This window comes from Macaca fascicularis, chromosome 1 (genome assembly GCF_037993035.2).
Source record: "Macaca fascicularis isolate 582-1 chromosome 1, T2T-MFA8v1.1".
Lineage (NCBI taxonomy): Eukaryota > Metazoa > Chordata > Mammalia > Primates > Cercopithecidae > Macaca > Macaca fascicularis.
The window spans coordinates 166,904,084-166,922,343 of record NC_088375.1 but is presented as its reverse complement, the minus strand read 5'-3'; the positions used below and the strand labels follow the sequence as shown (position 1 = coordinate 166,922,343).

Sequence of the window (18,260 nt, the reverse complement as noted above, 5' to 3'; positions counted from 1 at the left end):
CCCAGAGTCATTCAGGACTCCCCACACCTCCACCACATCCCTTCTTCTGTCTCTAAGTCTTGCTTAAGCCACCTCAATATTTCTCAAATTAGTATATTTTTACCCCACTGCCCCACCCCAGTTGAGACTATAAGCAGCTGGCCACTGGATCACTGTAGCACAGCCATGGTTGTCTAGCAGGTCTCACTATCTCCCCACAGAACCCCCTCAATCCACTCTGCACACCCAGAGTGATGTTTCGGTAAAGAAAAGTTGACGTGACCCTCCTCTTTTAAAGCTCTGTCCACAGTTTAGACATTGCTTCCTGCAGGAAGCAGTGCTGATGCAGGAAGCCACAGCACCTCCGTCTCTCCCATCAGGACACCGAGCACACCTGTGGGTCTTCTGCGTTAGAGGCCACTCCGTGAGGGCTCCCTTGCTCTCCTCTGAGCAGTGGAAGGTTTTTAATCACTCCTTCTGTAGCACGCACTCCAGCCTGCTACTTGACGGCCATCTACTCCCTCGTCTCTGCTGGTAAAACAAGTTCACTCTTTCCTCATGTGATGAGGGTAAATCCAGATTGGTCTAGGCCACAGGGATGGCCCCCGACCACTTATGAGTGTTTAGCGGTGGGCACGCGCCCCAGTTCTGACCAGCGAGACATGAGGGGAGGTCGGCTGGGGAGTTTTGAAAGGTCTCTTCATTCATAGAGAGATGCATAAGAAGCAGTTCTTTATCCGTCTGCCTTGGCGTTGTTATGAGAGGATGGGATGCCTACAACCTTTCTGTACCTAGGAGGAGAGCCTGCTGATGCTCTGAGGATAGCAGAATAGGTGGAAAGAGCTTGATGGTGCTGGGCTTCTGAATTGCTGAACTGGAAACAGACTCTATGTGGACTTCTTTTTCTGTGAGATGGTAAGTCCCCTTTGGTTAAGGCCATTTTGAATTTGGTTTTCTGTTATTGGAGTTCAAACAGATTACAGATTCTTGGGCACTTTTCACTGCCTATTTTGTCTTAGAGGTACTTACTAGGTATAAATCTGTTTCTTTTTTTTAGACTGTGGTCTTTTTAAGGGCAGCATTTGCATTTTGATAGAACCTTGTATCTCCCAAAGGCTGGTGGCTTGTCCTATTCTTGAGCTTGAATGAAGAGCCAGCACCGTCTTCTGGCCTCACACTATAAGGTCTCAACCTGTAGATGGGCCTTCTTCAGGGGCTTAATTTGCTTCATTTATTTTTACAAATGTTCAATGTAGGAAGAACCATGAGCAAAATATAAAAGCTCTACGGTCCACTTTAGGAGGCAAACCTATCACATCCATCCTTACATACCTCACTGTACTCAACACATGCTTTGCGCAAAGTGGATACTCAAAATGTTTGCTAAATGAATAATTTAATTTGCCTCTGATGAGTCAAGAGCACTTAGGACTTTTATAACATCCTAAGGTCATAACGAACAGTAATTACCAACAAATAGTGCTAAATATATCCTGGTTCTAGGAGATCACTAGTGGTAAGTTTTTGTTTGTTTATATGAGAGCTTTGATCCACCAAGATGCTAAAGCCTTAAAATAGAACAAGGAGAACTAGGCTTTGTACAGTGAAGCAAAAAAAATAAAATTTGAGCAGCAGAGCTGCCCACTGGATGTGGGCTGAATGCCCATCTTACTTGGGCCTGGCCTTGGGGCTCAACCAGGTAAGACTGACCCATTGTCCTCAAGGGGTTTAGAGTCTGGGGGTGGGAGGAAGAAAAACAGACAACTTCAAAAGAGTGCAGTAAATGTTGTAATAGGTAAGCTAGAGGGTGCAACAGAGATTCCAAGGCCAGACCTGATGCATTGAGAAGCTCTCTCAGAGAAGTATCTGAACAGAAAGGGTAAGTCTATCATTCAGGAAGGGACAAAAATAAACAATAAAAATAAAAAGAAGAGTAGCATGATCAGGTCTGTAGTTTATAAAAAGCGGATTCTGACTGTAATATATGAGGTAGGAGAGACAAGGCTGAAGTCAGGGAGGCCAGTTGAGGGGCTGCCAGAGTAATTCACTGTGGAATACCACAGGTTTCTCAGGCTGGAAACAGGTTAATGACAAATAATGTCAGGCCTGGGTTTTCAAGAGCATGTGGTGCTGTGGCTGCTGCTCAAAGGATGCTGGCTCTGGACACCAGCTTCCCATCTTCCGGGTTCAGGTTGGGGAGTGGGTCTGACTTGGAGGCAACATGGTAGAATGTGATGGTTTTAACCTGGTATGAGCATGAGTTCACGTGTGTGTGCATACGTGTGTGATGTGATGCTCTGCCTCCTCATTTACCACATCCCAGTTAGGTGAGCACAGGAATGGCTCTGGTCCCAGCATGGCCACAGATTCCTCTGTGATCTAGTTCAAGGGGTCATACATCTTTGACCCCCACTTTTTTCACAGGTCCTATCAAGAGGCTGGGCCACACAATGTCTAAAACCAATCAACTGGTGTGCCTGGGTCATCTGCACTGCAAGGTTTATGATTCTCTGGACCAGGGCTTCTAAGCCGGTGTACCCTGCTGAGGTTCAGGTATGCCTCAGCCCCAGGTGGCCAGGCAGGGCCTGGACCATCCAGAGCCTCCAGCTGTGGGCATCTTCCTCCATGCTATAATATGACTTTTCTAAGTGTGCCATTCAGGTGGAGCATCCCTTATTCAAAATGCTTGTCACCAGAAATCTTTCAAATTTTTGGATTTTTCTCAGATTTTGGAGTATTTGCATATACACAATGAGATATCTTGGGCATAAGACCCAAGTCTAAACTTGAAATTCATTTATGTTTCATATACGCCTTACACACAGAGCCTGACGATAATTTTATATACTTTAAATATTGTATATGATACAAAGTTTGTACACACTGAACCATCAGAAAGCAAAGGTATCAGATGGGGAATTTCCCACTTCTGGTGTCATGTCAGTGCTCAAAAAGTTTTGAATTTTGGAGGATTTCAGATTTCTGGATTAGGAATGATCAACCTACATGAGGAAATTGGCAGGAAGTACCACTCTAGACAAGAGAAAGGAAAACATTTGCATGAGCCCAGAATCCCCTTTGGCTCATCACTCGTCTCCTTCCATCACTCAAGTGTCCACCAGCTCTTTAATGACAAAGCCAACACCAACCTGCTTCCAGCTGCATACTGGCAAGGCAACCAAAGACCGACACGGCTGGAAGGTGCCAAGCAGTAGGGCCAAAGGGACTGTCACAAATGGGAGCCTTTCCACTAGGGCTTTCTACCTCATGCCCTCCTGCCTTCTGGGGGACCTTGCACTATATTGACTGTTGCCTTCCCTCCAGAAGCTCCAAACTCCCTCTCCATCTCCTTTGATATCTGTGATTTTGGTCACAGTGGAAAAAGAATCTTGTATTTAGAGGAGAAAAATTCAGAAGGAAAAGCACTGCTTTATTTGAGAAGGCTGAACTAGGGGTCCCCAGGGACACTGGGGAGCGTTGAGAAGTTCTGAGAAAGATTTGAGATGGCTCAGCTCACTTAAAAAGAAAATGCAGCAATGCAGAAATGGACAGGGGTTACATAAACAAGTCTCAGGGCTCAGAACTGCAGGTCCAAAAAGGAGGTTTTAGCTTTGGGTTTCCTTTTTTTTTCCTGAGACAGAGTTTTGCTCTTGTCACCTAGTCTGGAGTGCAATGTCACGGTCTCGGCTCACTGCAGTGTCTGCCTCCCGGGTTCAAGCGATTCTCCTCCCTCAGCCTCCCACCACCACGCCTGACTAATTTTTGTATTTTTAGTAGAGGTGGGGTTTCACCATGTTGGCCAGGCTGGTCTCAAACTCCTGACCTCAGGCAGTTTGCCTGCCCAGGCTTCCCAAAGTGTTGGGATTACAGGCATGAGCCACCACGCCCAGCCCTAGCTTTGGGTTTCCTATTGCAGCAACACATTAGAATAAACAACCAACCAAACCCTTGGGACTGAACTGTTACACCTAGAGAAGGATTAATGTGGCCTGGGTCCTGCTGTCCCTCCTCAGACTTAGTATTTCACCATGATGATGAAATACCATCGGCTGGTAGCAGCGGCCAGCTCGCTAAGCTGGGCAGCCGACCCTCCTCTGCTTTTCACACAGCTTGGCATTGGCCTGGTGTCAGGATTGGGGAGCATGCTGGACAGGGGCTGAGTGGCTGCCATATGCACACTGGAGCACACATTGATGGTACAGCAGAGAGGGCTGGGCTCATCGCTGTTAACCCATCAGCTCTGGCTTTTAGATGCTTGAGAGATGAGGCTGGACACAACTACACCAGAACAAACCCACCCAAAAAAGTCCTTGACAGAAAAACATGAAGCAAACAAAATCAGCTAAGATGCTCCCTGTGGAAGTGTGACTTGAAAACATTCGCCTTTTCCTGACTGCTCCAATGGAGGAATACCTTATTACTAACAAAAAGTTAGGAGTGATGTATGGGAGCTAAAAAAGTAGACCTCATGGAGGTAGAGTAGAATAATGGTTACCAGAGGCTGGGAAGAGGGGATGAAAAGTTGGTTAAGGGGTACCAAAATACAGTTAGGGAGAAGAAGTAAGTTCTAGTATCTGATAGTACAGTAGGAAAATTAGAGTCGACAACAATTTATTGTATATTTCAAAACAGCTAAAAAAAATTGCCATGTTCCCAACACAAACAAAAGATAAATGTCTGAGGTGATGGATAGCCCAATTACCCTGATTTGATCATTATACAATGTATACATGATCAAAATATCACATGTACCCCCCAAATATGCACATTACACAACAATAAAAAATGTTTTAAGAAGTTAGGGGTGAAATCCAGCACATGGAACAGCATATACATCCCACAGTACTAAATGCAGGCCAGAGGGCGTGTGGCTTTCGGAGGGAGGAGCGTCAAGGTCTCTATGGTTCCTGCGTAGACAGTCTTCTCCATGTTGGCTAACTATAGTCTGATAACTACTCACCTCAGTAAACATTCGTCAAGTGCCTAATGGCATCCAAAGTACTGAGGGAGACAATACGGTGCAGCCATTAAGAAAACGAATTCTGGGCTGGCGCGGTGGCTCACGCCTGTAATCCCAGCACTTTGGGAGGCCGAGACGGGCGGATCACGAGGTCAGGAGATCGAGACCATCCTGGCTAACACGGTGAAACCCTGTCTCTACTAAAAAATACAAAAAACTAGCCGGGCGAGGTGGCGGGCGCCTGTAGTCCCAGCTATTCGGGAGGCTGAGGCAGGAGAATGGCGTAAACCCGGGAGGCGGAGCTTGCAGTAAGCCGAGATCGTGCCACTGCACTCCAGCCTGGGCGACAGAGCGAGACTCCGTCTAAAAAAAAAAAAAAAAAAGCGAATTCTGGAATCAGGTAGGCCTGGGTTTGTGTTTGGACTCTTTCACCCATTCTCCGTGTGACCTGAGAAAGCTATATAACCTCTCTGTGCCATGGTTTCCTCATGTGTAAAACGAAGGTAATAATACTGACTTTATAGGATTATTGTGAGAATACTACTTAAAGCTCCTAGAATAATGCATGATCTCTACTAAGTACTTAGTATCTGTTGGCTGTTATTATTATAATCTTGGTGCACCTCAATTTCCCCATCTACAAAATGGACATAAGAACTGTATGTACCTCACAGAGTTGCTGTGAGGGTTAAATGAAATCATGCAAGTATGATGTTTTGTATAATACCTTATGCATAGTAAGCACGCTATAAATACTAGTCATTGTTATTCCTAGAAGTTTCCCCAAATTATTTTAAAAAGAAGGCACCTAGATCTAAATGACAGTCCATGTAACAAAGAAATCCCTTCCTTGAGCAATCTCAGTGAAGGCCATTTTTTAACGACGCTCACTCTCACTTCCCTCCACTCTGGGTCCCAGTCATGTAAAAAACACTCTGCTTTGTGTTGACTAAGCTCCACAGTGACATTCCAAGGAGCTCTGGTGTCCCTCCAAATATTCGAGGCTGCCCTTTTAACCTGATACTGATACCCTGTCCACTCTACTGTTTAAGGGGCTATTTAAAAATTTGGCTTTGTAAAACAGGGAGCAAGGCAGAAAGCCTGCAAAGCTTTAGCAGTTGGCGTGGCAAGGGACAGAAAAGCAGCATTTTACAGTATCAAATACCAGAAGCAGCCCTCATAGCCACTAACTTTGTAGTGCTCTTCCCTCACTGTGGCAAAGTGCCGAGCATGTTACATGCATTACATTACTGAAACCAAGGCCCTGTGACGTTCCAGTGTGTCCAAGGTGCTAGCTGGTATGAGCACAGCTGTGGGCTCTAATCTATGGCTTTGCTTCAAAGTCCATGCATGCAAATCCTGGGCAACTCCCTGCATTTCCAAGGCAACCCAATCAACTCATCCAGAGGTAACTAGCTTCCAATAACTGTATAAGCTCACTCCCATCATTTGGCAGGTTGTAGGGCAATCAGTTCAATTTATTTTTATTTTTATTTTTTTGCTTTCTCTGATATTTGACCAACCACGACACCTAGTGGCCAGTGCAGCACAAACATGGGTTGCCCGAAAAGGCTGACGGACGGGTGACCTTGTTCATGATCAGGAAAAACATGATGGATCGTGTTCAAGGTGAAGAAACCAAATGAAGAAATGAAGCAACTTGCCTAAAGTCAAAGCTAATGTAGAACTGTGTGGAAATACTGAACCTTAGCATTAGCACTTGTATTCTGATTCGGACTTGGCCTAATTTGATCCTCAGCAAGATACCTTCTTCAGTTATTCAACAAACATTGACTGGGCACCTCCAGAGTCAGGCACTGTGCCAGATGCCAGGGACATAACAGTAAGCAAGGAGGACACATCTCGATCCCTGCAGTTAAACAGGAGGGGTAGGATAAACAGGAAATCCACAAGAACACCAGCTAATATGTATTAAGAACTCTGCTTCAAGAGTTTGATGTACACCAACTCGCTTCATCCTTGACTTGAAATGATCCTATAATGGGGGTGCGATGATTATTCTTGCTTTGAAAATGTGCAGAACATTTAAGTTGTGGGTAATGAACAGGGCTCCTATGCCTTTCTAGGTCTAAGTTTCTGAAATAAAGTTGTGCTAGATACTAGAAGATTTCTAAGGCCTCTTTCCAGCTCAGTTTCCCTTCACTTCTAGGATTCTGGGGTAAAGCTGAGATTAGACCTTGGTCGGGTTTCCTGACCAAGAGTCTAGTATTCTCTCTCCATACACTGTGCTGGTCAATATTTATGAATAATAACTGGAAGTTACTGAATGCTTACTCTGTGCCATGCCCTGAATTTCTATCAGTTTATGTAATCTTCTTAAGAACCTATGAGACAGCTTTAAAGTAGAAATAATACCTGGGCAAAAAATAATGCTCTAAAATAGTTTAAAAGATTCCCAAGATAAACAGAGAGGCTTCCAACCTCACCCAGCTGTAGCATCCTGAACCTCTGTTCTGATTTTGTTGAATAGTGGATTTAAACCTTATGTATTGGCATCCTCAGCTCTCATGATGGGAATGGATAATGGGCCCAGGCAAATGGTTCAATGATGAGTTACTGTCCAGGGAAACAGGGGGCATCTTGTTCAATAGCAACATTGCTTTGGGGTAATTCTGGGTCCCTAGAAGTATCTACAAAGCCTGCAAGGTCAAGTGCAGGCCAACTTGGCCCTTTGGTTTTATGATTCCAAATGAATAAAACACATTTCCAACAGTTCAGCAGGGTATATCTGAGATTGGCAAACTCTCCAACCAGGTATTCCCATTAACCCTTAGTCCCTTACCCTCCCTGAGGGTATGTGCACACCATCCGCTTTCTGTTGGGTGAGGGAGGGGGCGGCGAGAGAGGCAGGGGCAATCAGGAAAACTCTCTCAGTGATCCTGCAAATGGGGACATTGAGTTTAATCAGGGCTCTGCTCCAGGACCAAAGAAAGCAACTACTGCCACCTGCAGTCAGACCACTCCCTCCCAGACCCAGGAAAGCAGACCCAGTGGGACTTGGAGCTTCTCAGGTCTTGTAAGACTCTTGGCGTCTTTGTTCAGGGCCTCCAGAACGATACTCCAGTGGGTCTTGGTGAGAACATACACTAGATATGCTGCAATGTTTAGTTTAGAATGCTCTATCTTTTCCAAATGTCAAGCTCTCACTAAACTTTCTAGGTCTAAAGATCAACACCTTCTCCTTTTGCCTGACCACCACGGCTGCCCCCAACCCAAGCCTGTCCACTGTAGGAACTGCTACATTTGCCCAGTACCTAGCACAAGATTGTAATCACTGACTTGTTTATCTGCCTACCCCATGGACTTGAAACATCTCTAAAAGATGAAGTGGGGTGGCTCAACCATCCTTACATACTCAGTACCTAGCTAGCACAGCATCTGGATTAAGGAGGTGCTGACTCCAAAAGAGATGGAAAGGAAGGCAAGGACTGCAAGGCTAGAAGATGATTAAGAGGTCATCTCATTTATAATCCTGCCCAATATAGGATTTCCCTCACAACATATTAAAGAAAAACAAGAGAAAAGTTTAAAAGAGTATGTATTTATGTACATACATACATTTCTACATGCATGCATACATACACGGCATCCTTCTACTGGAATGGGGTATGTGGTGGTGAAGACACACAGAGGAAGATTCACTCAGATTTTTGAGCGCTAGCGTTTATCTCTTTTTAAAGTTTTTTTCCCCCTATGTTTTCATGAAATACATGCAATTTAGTGAAAAATTTGTAAAATATAATTAAAGTGAATAGAAGGTAAAAGTGAACATGCTGTTATATTTCCTTCTAATATTTTCTTGGGCGTTTTCTGTTCTTCCTTTTTAAAAAAATCAAAGGAAACCTTGATCAGATTGAGTTTTTAAGGTAGTCTAAATTATACTCTGCTACACAACTTTGTATTTTGCTCCATTCTAGCAAAAGCATTTCCCTATGTGATTATAAAGTCTTTATAAGCATCATGTTTTAATTTCTATTTTGATATAAGTTCAGACTTAGAGAATAGTCGCAAAGCATACAGATTTGGTTTCCTCAAATGTCAACATTTTACTATATTTAACACCCTACCCTCCGGGGGGGGGAAGGCCTCCGGGGGGGGGGGGAAGGGGGAGAGAGAGAGAGAGAGAGAGAGAGAGAGAGAGAGAGAGAGAGAATGAATATGAATGAATACGAAGTTTTAATCCTAAACACTTCAGTGTATGTTTCCTATGAATAAGGAGTTCTCATATATAACCACACCAATTAGTCAAATCAGGAAATTAATTCTGATATCTTATTATTATCTGATCTACAACCTTATTCAGATTGTGATGATTATCCCAATAATGTCCTTTACAGGAAAAGAAAATACAAAATTATACTTTATGTTCAATTGTCATGTCTCTTTAGTCTTCTTTACTCTGGGATGCTTCCTGAGTATGTCTTGGTATTTTATGTTACTGATATTTAAGAGTAAAAGGTGGTTATTTTGTAGAATGTCCCTCAATTTGGGTTTGCACATGTTTCTTCCTGATTTGATGCAGGTTATGCACTTTTGGTAGGGATACACAGAAATAAATATACATCACTTTTTTTTTTTTTTTTTGGTAAGAGACAGGGTCTCACTCTGTCACCCAAGTTAGAGTGCAGTGGCGCAATGATATAGCTCTGCAGCCTCAAACTCCTGGGCTCAAGTAGCCCTCCTGCCTCAGCCTCCAGGGTAGCTGGGAATGCAAATTCCATTTTACACAAGCATCTTCTTGTTGTAGCATTTTAGGTTGTTTTTATAATTTTGCTATAATTCTAAATCAGCCCCCCTCCCACCCTATGAACTACTGATTGGCTTTCCACTATTAATTTTTATATTTTAGTTTATCTGTTTAAAAGAATACATTAAGATTGTTACTATATTAACAACTTTTGTCTAAGAAGCTCTGTCAATTTGCAGTCTAACAAAGGATAGACTGTGAACTCCACGTCAGGCTAACAAGCCTTGCGCATTGACATGCTAGTATTGCATTGCTGTTTTAGTGGCTTTCACCTTAAATTGTGATTATAAAGGGCACTGCTCTTGTCATGCCTCTGAATATATTCCTTTCCTTGCTTGCTCGTTCTTTTACTCCTTCGCATTCACTCAGTAAGTATTAAGTGTATATTCTGGGCCAATAGTTTAGGTGTGAGATCAAGGTCTCAAGTAAAGAAAGAAATAAGAATATATGGATTGTGTTAAGGGATGTGAAATACACAGGCTGGTGCGACAATGAGTACCCGGAGGCAGTGCTCCAGGTAGACAGGGAATAGCCTGGTGCATAAAGACAAATGAGCCAGTGAGCTGCAGCTGGGGGACCAGGAGAAAGAGGTGGGGTACCTCTTGGCATTTACCACATTTACCGCAAAATTCTATCAAAATGTCTGCAAAACATTGCTCTTACTAAAAATACGAACCCTTATTCTGACCTATCCCAAGTACCCACTTCCAAAGCCTACCCTTCTCCTCTGTCAGCAGGGTCTAGTCAGCAGGGTCTAAATTTCAGCGTGTTGCAATTTGTGAATAATAATGAAAGCCTGAAAATGCTCTGAAATTAGAGGGAACTTCGATATCATCCTGATGTTGCTCAGCACTGCAATTACCTGACTTTGAGGGACAATTAATGAATGAGACTGTACCAACATTAGATTAATGGCCACTTTCAACAGCGGAAAGGGGACAGATGTCCAAGAAGACACAAAGGTACTAACAGCTGTGTGTATATGCATGTGGGTATATGCGTGTGTGTTCTCCTTCAATAACTGGGGTGGCGGTGACGGCCACAAGCAAGGAAGATGGGTGTTCCCGCAAAAACAATCGACCTGCCTGTGCTTTGGAGTTCCTCTGGTTTAGCAGAAACTGCAGCTCTCTAGGCCTTACCATCACCTCTGGACTTCGTCAGAGTGAGTCAAGTAGCAAGAACACAGAGGAATCCTCCAGGAACTGGACCTGGGAAAAATATATCCATCTTTCTCCAAACAAAGCCTGTTTGGTACTTCAGGCAATTGGTTTCCACACACTTGGGGCAAAAAGCAACAGATTATATTGTCAAAAAATTATTTCCTTGCATAAAAATGGCATGAGTTGAAAAATGAGACAAAATATATAAGAATATATAAAAACTAAAGTAGACAAATATATAAGAATATTATCAATAGTCATTAGAAGTTCAAGTCCTGAAAAAATAACTTATAATAATCTACAAAATGTATGCACACTCTCTTCTTTTCACATCCTTCTGAGGGAAACAGTCCCCAGTAGGCAATTAATCTGACGCACGAGTAACGATCTCTTAACAATGCCATGCCCTCAAATACTGAAGTACAGCTCAGTGTTTCTAAGAGCAGAGAAAGAAAAAAACCCATTAAGACTATTACTAATATCAACACTGTAATTGTATCTTGCACTTGAGGGATGAAGATCTAGAACAATGAAGATGATAAACATATTTACCCAGAGACAAAAGATGGTAGATAACATTTTTATTATAAAGGCTTTATTTACAGGGAACACATTAGAAGCCAAGTAATTGGGTCAGATTTGGTAATTAAAAGCAGCTGAATAATTAACAAAGGCTTAACAAAGGTGTCAGAATAAGATCATATTTTAACAGAAGATGAAATATATAGAAAGGTTTTTATGCTTCAACCCTTATCCTTCTGCTTGTTTTGCATTTTTCTTTTAAAAATACACAAAATGTATAGGAAGTAGTGAAATAACTACTACCTAGTTAACCTGTGACTGAATCCGTTGTTAGTAGCAGGTGTAAATGAAATGATGCAAATAAAGTAGCAGGACTAAATCAAAAAGATTTCAATGTGAGTGACATAACTAAAGTCTATAATTTAGGATCTCTAATACATATCTAGTTTGTGGTTGAAAATTCCTGCTTTCTAGTGGGCTTTACGTCTGCCACAACCCCAAGGAGTGAAAGGAAACTCAAGACTAACAATGACTGTCATAATTAGAAGTAGTGGTGAAAATCTGGCCAAAAAAAGTCCACTATAAATGTAACAGCTGTGAGCCTTAAGTCTGGTGGCATTTAAACTATTTTACTCTTGATAGCTATGAGAGTATTCAACCCCAAGTTTACAATAATATCTCAAGGCAAAATCTCAAGGCAAAAACTCAAAGCAAAGCGCGCGCGCGCGCGCGCACACACACACACACACACACACACACCCCCTAAAGTCCTCTTAGACAAGACACACACACACACACACACCCTAAAGTCCTCTTAGACAAGACACACACACACACACACACACACACACACACACACACACACACCTCCCCCCCCCCCCCAAAGTCCTCTTAGACAAGCCCCTTTCACAGTCCCATCTAATTACAGGCTAACAATCTTTCCAGATTATCAATCAGTACAATAAAAATGCCTCGAGGGCTCATTTTAAACAATTCTCTGGTCCTCCTCTAGGGGGCGAAGTTGGCTCGCATTTCACTGAAAGGGGAAATTACGATTTTCGCACAGTGCTAGATACTCACATATAAAGGAGCCTTTCCGCGCTCCTGTTTCTTCTCAATACATTCCACTTGCGCTGATGAGCAAAGCAGCCCAGCCCTTCGGCGCAGTAACACGGAGGGAATGTGATTACGGCTGAGCATGAGCAGGGCTTAATCAGCACAGCCCTGAAGGCTGGCCAGCCCATTCTCCTCAATCTTGAGATCACAGCTATGGTTTTGCCAGCGATGATACACTTTCAAGAATATATGTTTTCTTTTTTTTTTTCCAGGAGAATTTTCCACTGGGGAAATTCTGAAGCCAGTTGAAGCCTCACACGGGGCTCCCTCCCACCCGGTCTCCTCTGTAGGGCCTCCCTCTGAAAAACCACAAAGCAAGCCGCTGGTGGTCTGAGTGCCTGCCCTTCCTTCCTGCATGAACGGGGCCCTTTCTACCCTAAGGATGGCATCTGGTGGCCAGGAAGGTGCCTGGACAGCAGTTCCTCGCTGGGCCTCGCTTCCCCCTTACAGAAAGGGTTAGGTGTCCTCTTAGGGAACGCAGGTCTAGCTACAGAAGGGGCACACACAGGCAATGCCTATTCCCAAGGGAGAATCAAATGTGAGTTTCAGCGCCCTGGCAACCATACAACAGGGCAGAAGGCTCAGAGTGTGTGTGTCCCTGATGCATGGATAGATCCAGTTTTTGTGAGTTCTAAGCTTTATACAATTTTGGCGGTCCTCTTTAGAAATATAATACAAAATTAGGAATACCACATTAGCTACAGGGCATTGGAAGGGGATGCTGCCAGTGAAAGATCCTGAAACTTAGGGCTCTTAACTGCTGGGCCATGCAGTTATCTTGTTCAGCCTGCCACCACTGGACTCTCCCCTGCAATAAAAACCCATGTAATCCTGCAATAAAACCCCACGTCACGTGTGCTGGCTCTGGGTCTCTTCTTGGCCTTTTGAACATGGTGCCATCTCTAACGAGGCCGATACGGGTTCAGCACGACAGGGCCCGAGCTCCACCCGCTTACGACTGTCCATTGCCTGGAGACAGATACTGAGGTGGAGCTACTGAAAGAAACACTTGCGCTGCCCTGTGAAAGGGAACAAACTCCTCTGCCACGGGCCAGCTCTCCACACCTACCTGACCAAGCCTCAGTCACCAGTTTGGGTCGTCTCACTAGTTCAGACTCCGCCTTCTTCTCCTTTTCCACCCATGGAAGGTTATGCACCCCTGCTTCCAGACCTCCTGGGGCTGCACAAAGGTGCCAACTATACTAGTCTTTACTGAAAGAGAGCAAAATCAAGTGACCTGAATTGAGAGCATTTAGCTAAACATAGTTTGTTTGCATATTTTCAGTCCTTGTAAAAATAATACGCAATTTTTTCCTTATCTGATGGCAATATCACTTACCCAAATCTTAATAAAATGAGGCAAGGCCTAAAAAAATGGAAAGTTAAGTTTAGTTAATGTAGCTTGTTTTCACATGTGCTACAGTTTGGAATGTATAAGCAAACCAGATATAAACTTTCTTCTTTTTGAACAAAACAGTAAGAACAACTTCTTACATATAAAAGTGTCTTCATAAAAGCCATTTATCACAAAAAACAGTGTTCTGCAAATTTGATTTTAAAACTTGTTTTGGAGATGGGCTCTTGCTACATTGAGGAGGCCGGACTCAAACTCCCGGGCTCAAGGGAATCCCTGGCCTCAGCCCACCAATGAGCTGGTACTACAGGCACATGCCACTGTGCCTGACCTTCTGCAAATTCTTATTTGTAAAATGGAGTGTGATGGGAAAATAATAGCCACCATTATTTGTGTCCTGTGAACTACATGTAGTCTAAACATTTCATATAGACTATTTCACTTAATCAACCTCAATAACCCTATGCAGTATTATCCCTATTTTATTGATGCGGAAATTGAGGCTTTAAGAGGTAAGCGACTTGTCCAAGGTTACAAAGGTATTTCGTATAGATTTGAGGCTGGATAGGTTGAGCCTTATTCTTAAGTCCCCATGCCATGCTGCCTCTGCAGCCAAAAATCACTTTCGATACTATAAAGAACTAGTGAGTTTCACAAGAGAGTTATTTTTTAAAAGCAGATCATTGCACATATTTCGATTTTTCCCCAAATTCCTATTTGATTAAAAAGAAAAAGAGAACAGGCTGAGAAATGGGGCTACTTTTTTCCAAGGCTTTAAAAGTTTTTAGAAATCATCATAATAGTTAAATGCAAACGATGATAATAGCTACCATTTATTGAACATGTATTATGTGATGGGCACTGGCTAAGTTCACTATATGCGCCGTTTCCTTTAATATAGCTATCTTGTGAGGCAAATGATATGATGCCCATTTAACAGATGAGGAAACTGAGACTCAGAAAGGTTAACCATAACCACTATGTTCAAATAGCTAAGGAAAGTTTGAACTTTAGTCTATCTGCCCACACTAAGCCACTTCCCTACTATAAAATGTATACAAATAGAAAGCATGCTTTAGCTAAGAGCCTGTTAGTTATTTCAAATATATTATCTAGATCTTCGAATGGCCAACAGAAATCACTATATGCTTTCAGGCCAAGAGAGTATAGGTGAGCAGTCCCAGGGGAGTTGAGTTCTGCTATCTGAGCTTCTGTCTCTAATATCACCTCATATGATGGGTCTGGGGGAGGAAAGGAGGAAGCTGTATCTTGCCATCTTTGTAAACAGCCAGTAAAAATGAGGACATAAATCAGTTTCACATCTGGATATATGATGTTCAGTCTTGCCAAGAGACTAGTACACAATGGAACTACCCCAAATGCATTTAATACATTCTTAGGCCACTGCACCCAGAGAGACTCCAACTTTAGCTGACCCAAGCATCTTCCCAGCATGGGTCACTTGCTCATTTGAGATGCTGGCTTCACTACGGGTTGGGGGGCCTATACTCAGCGAGTGACCTAATTGTTACAGGACCCAACATCACAGTGATCCAACCGCACATGACAAAGGAGGGCATGCTGGCAGAGAGGCTGAGTTCACAGCGCTGGTGCCAGAGAAGGCAGAAAAATATGCTGACTCCAAATGTCACATGAGCATGAAAGAAAACCTACATAAGTGAGGGTGGGTCTTTGCAGGGAGGTAGGACATTCTGCAAGCTTGAATTTGCAGAGTTCATAAACCCTGCATGGAGCCCTGATCAATATGCCCCCACAAAGCACAGCAAATCAGTTCTCAGATCAAGAGAAACTATGTTAGGGTCATGAGCATGAGAAATGGCATGAGCACCGTTTCCAAATATTAGCTTTCTGCTGGAGTTATACAGGTGCATGTTGGTATGCAGGCAAAGGAAACCCACCCAGACACACAAAACTTTCCCTGTGGGCTTAGAGAACAGGGTGTCTAAGCTTCACTTTGGAATCTGAGGCCCAGGCAAGAATTCCAATTTTCCCAAACGTTTCGCATTTTTCCAATGTCCAATTTTCCCAGACAAGGCATGCACACGTACACACACTCATACTCTCTCTCTCTCTCTCTCCTGAGATCCCATTAGAGAGAAAGAACGTCATAGGAAGCTAGGTTTGGCTCGGAGGGAGCAGTATCTTTTCAACAACTCCAACTTAGCTGAAAATCTGAATGGGATGATATGAGAGGGAGGGAGGGGAGAGGGAGACAGGAAGCTCCTCACCAGATGAAGGACCACTTTTAGAGTGTTAAAAGAAGAGAAGTGTCTCACACTGGGTCTGAGGTTAAGATGCTAAAGTGGAAGTTTCCACCACCTCAAGATGTAACAGATGGTAAATTCTAAAGCAGGGGATCTGATCATTATGTGGAAATTTCTAAGAAGCTGGCTCTAAGACCCAGAAGGAGGACACAAACAGGACAGTGGAAAGCAATGGAGGATTCTGTGAGTAAGATTCTTTGGTAATGCTCTGATTCCTACGGTTTCCAAGGTGGGTGGAATGGAGAGGGCTCAGCCTTTTTTCTCCAGCCCAGAGAAAAGGGTTTCAAAAGCTGTATGTGGTGAGTTTGATATGCATCTCCTAGAGTTCCCAGGTTGATATGTGACATCTGCCTTAGGAACCAAAATGTGAGAGGTGGCTGACGTTGGCTAAGCCAGCAGGGCGGATGCCACCTCAGAAAGTGAGTACTGTCCCCTTGCCCCATGGCGGAGGGGAGGGTGAAAGCAGTATGAACCCTGGACACCCAGAGTGGCAGCCTGGGTCTCTTCGCAACAGGTTCTCCCCGAGAGGGCTTTGGCATGAGAGTGAGAGGACCCCAAAGAGAGTCCGACTGGAAGCCAGAAGGTGCTGAGGGGTGGCAACAGTGGCAGGAGGAGAGAACCACCCAAATCCCAGGGGCCCCAGTGCAAGGCCCCTCAGAGGAGTCCTGGAGAAGGCCATGGAGGTGGCCAGGAGAGAAAAAAGTCCCCTTTCCCTGTCTGCCAGGCTCAGCACCAGGTGTGACAGTCGCAGTCAGGTAAAGACTTGCTGCACACTCCCCCTGACCCCACAACCTGGAGAGACCTGAGCAGTGGGCAGCTGGAGGCCGCTGGAAGAGGAAGTGGCCCTTGGTGGCTGGATGGAGGGAAGTCCTCCCTTGCAATGAATACTGACTCTTTATAGACCAAAGAGGGCATTTCAAATTTCCAAAATGAACCTGTGTGCATGTGTGTGTGCATGCTGAGAAAGAGTGAGAGTGTGAGAGAGTGAGAGAGAGAGAGAGAGAGAGAGAGAGAGACAGACAGGCAGGCTGACTTGAAGTGGCCTTAGAACTTCTCATTACCAGAAAAGTAACCAGAAAAGTCATGGGCCTGATCAAGTTATTATCCGAAATGGGGTACAACACACCTCCCTGAATAAACTTTAAAGGAACAGTGGGAGATAAGAATGAAGCTGAGTCTTAACTATGACTTGTGAGTCACATTGTACAATATATTAGTTACATACAGTCAACCTTTGGTAAGTCCTGACTATGTGCCAGGCACTGGGCCATGGACTTCACAGACACTACCTCATTCAGTCCCTCTAACAACTCCTTGAGGCATGTATTTGACAGATAAGAAAACTGTGGCTCAGAGAAGTTAGGCACCTTGCCCAGGGTCACACGGGTAAGTAAGTAAAGTAGTAGGAACCTGTACTCAACCTCAAGCCTGACATCTATCCGTGAGCTCTCATATTGTCCCGGATGAGTGGTTTTCAGCAAATTTGTGATTGAAGCAGGAAAGGGACTTGGGTCCTGCCCATCCTTCCTCCTTAGGAGTCCCTGAGCTAGAAAATCAAAAAGCAGAGTTTGAAAGCCACTGACAAGTATGATCTTATGGGTCTTGTACAACACTCTGATTTTATGATGCTATCATCTGTGGGTGGGAAGGTAGAGAGAGGTGGACCCCCCACAGCAGACAAAGGGGAGAGGAAAAACTCAGAATTTGTATCCAGTGTTCCAGGAGAGGCAGCTGGAAGGAGCTGGTTCCAGCAGGTGGATCTGAGGTTCCCAGAATTATAATCATGTATATAAATATAGAGTTCAGAGAATGCAGTAAAGCACTTAGCACAGAGCCGGCATTAGGTAAATGGCAACTATGATTGTGGAAAGTGTACATATGTGCCTAAAAAGCTTAACATATAATTTAATGCAACATGCTCAGCCACTGATGTCACTGTGTCTGTCCCATAAGGAGCTATGTTTATCATGGACACTACACTTTACTAATTGAGCCAAGACAAGAAAGGAACGTGTAAGATTAAGCTAGCCAAGTCTAAAACAATTAGAGTAAGTCTGAAGCAATGGTTTTTAAGCAAGGGGGGCCCAGGGGAGGGGGCAGGCATGGAGTCCTGTGA

At 43.9% G+C, this 18,260-nt stretch overlaps 1 protein-coding gene across 8 annotated transcripts in view; it reads right to left on the bottom strand.

The window, feature by feature from the left end:
• Positions 1-18,260, bottom strand: part of GNG12 (G protein subunit gamma 12) — a 129,767-nt gene that overhangs the window by 53,915 nt on the left and 57,592 nt on the right. For 3 of the 8 annotated variants that reach the window (XM_005543071.5, XM_065520536.2, XM_045369148.3), the window contains one exon: positions 13,575-13,717. The exons of the other annotated variants lie outside the window; for them this stretch is intronic. The gene's annotated coding sequence lies outside the window, so the exon portion shown is untranslated. The remainder of the gene's footprint in view (positions 1-13,574; positions 13,718-18,260) is intronic. 8 annotated transcript variants of the gene reach the window in all.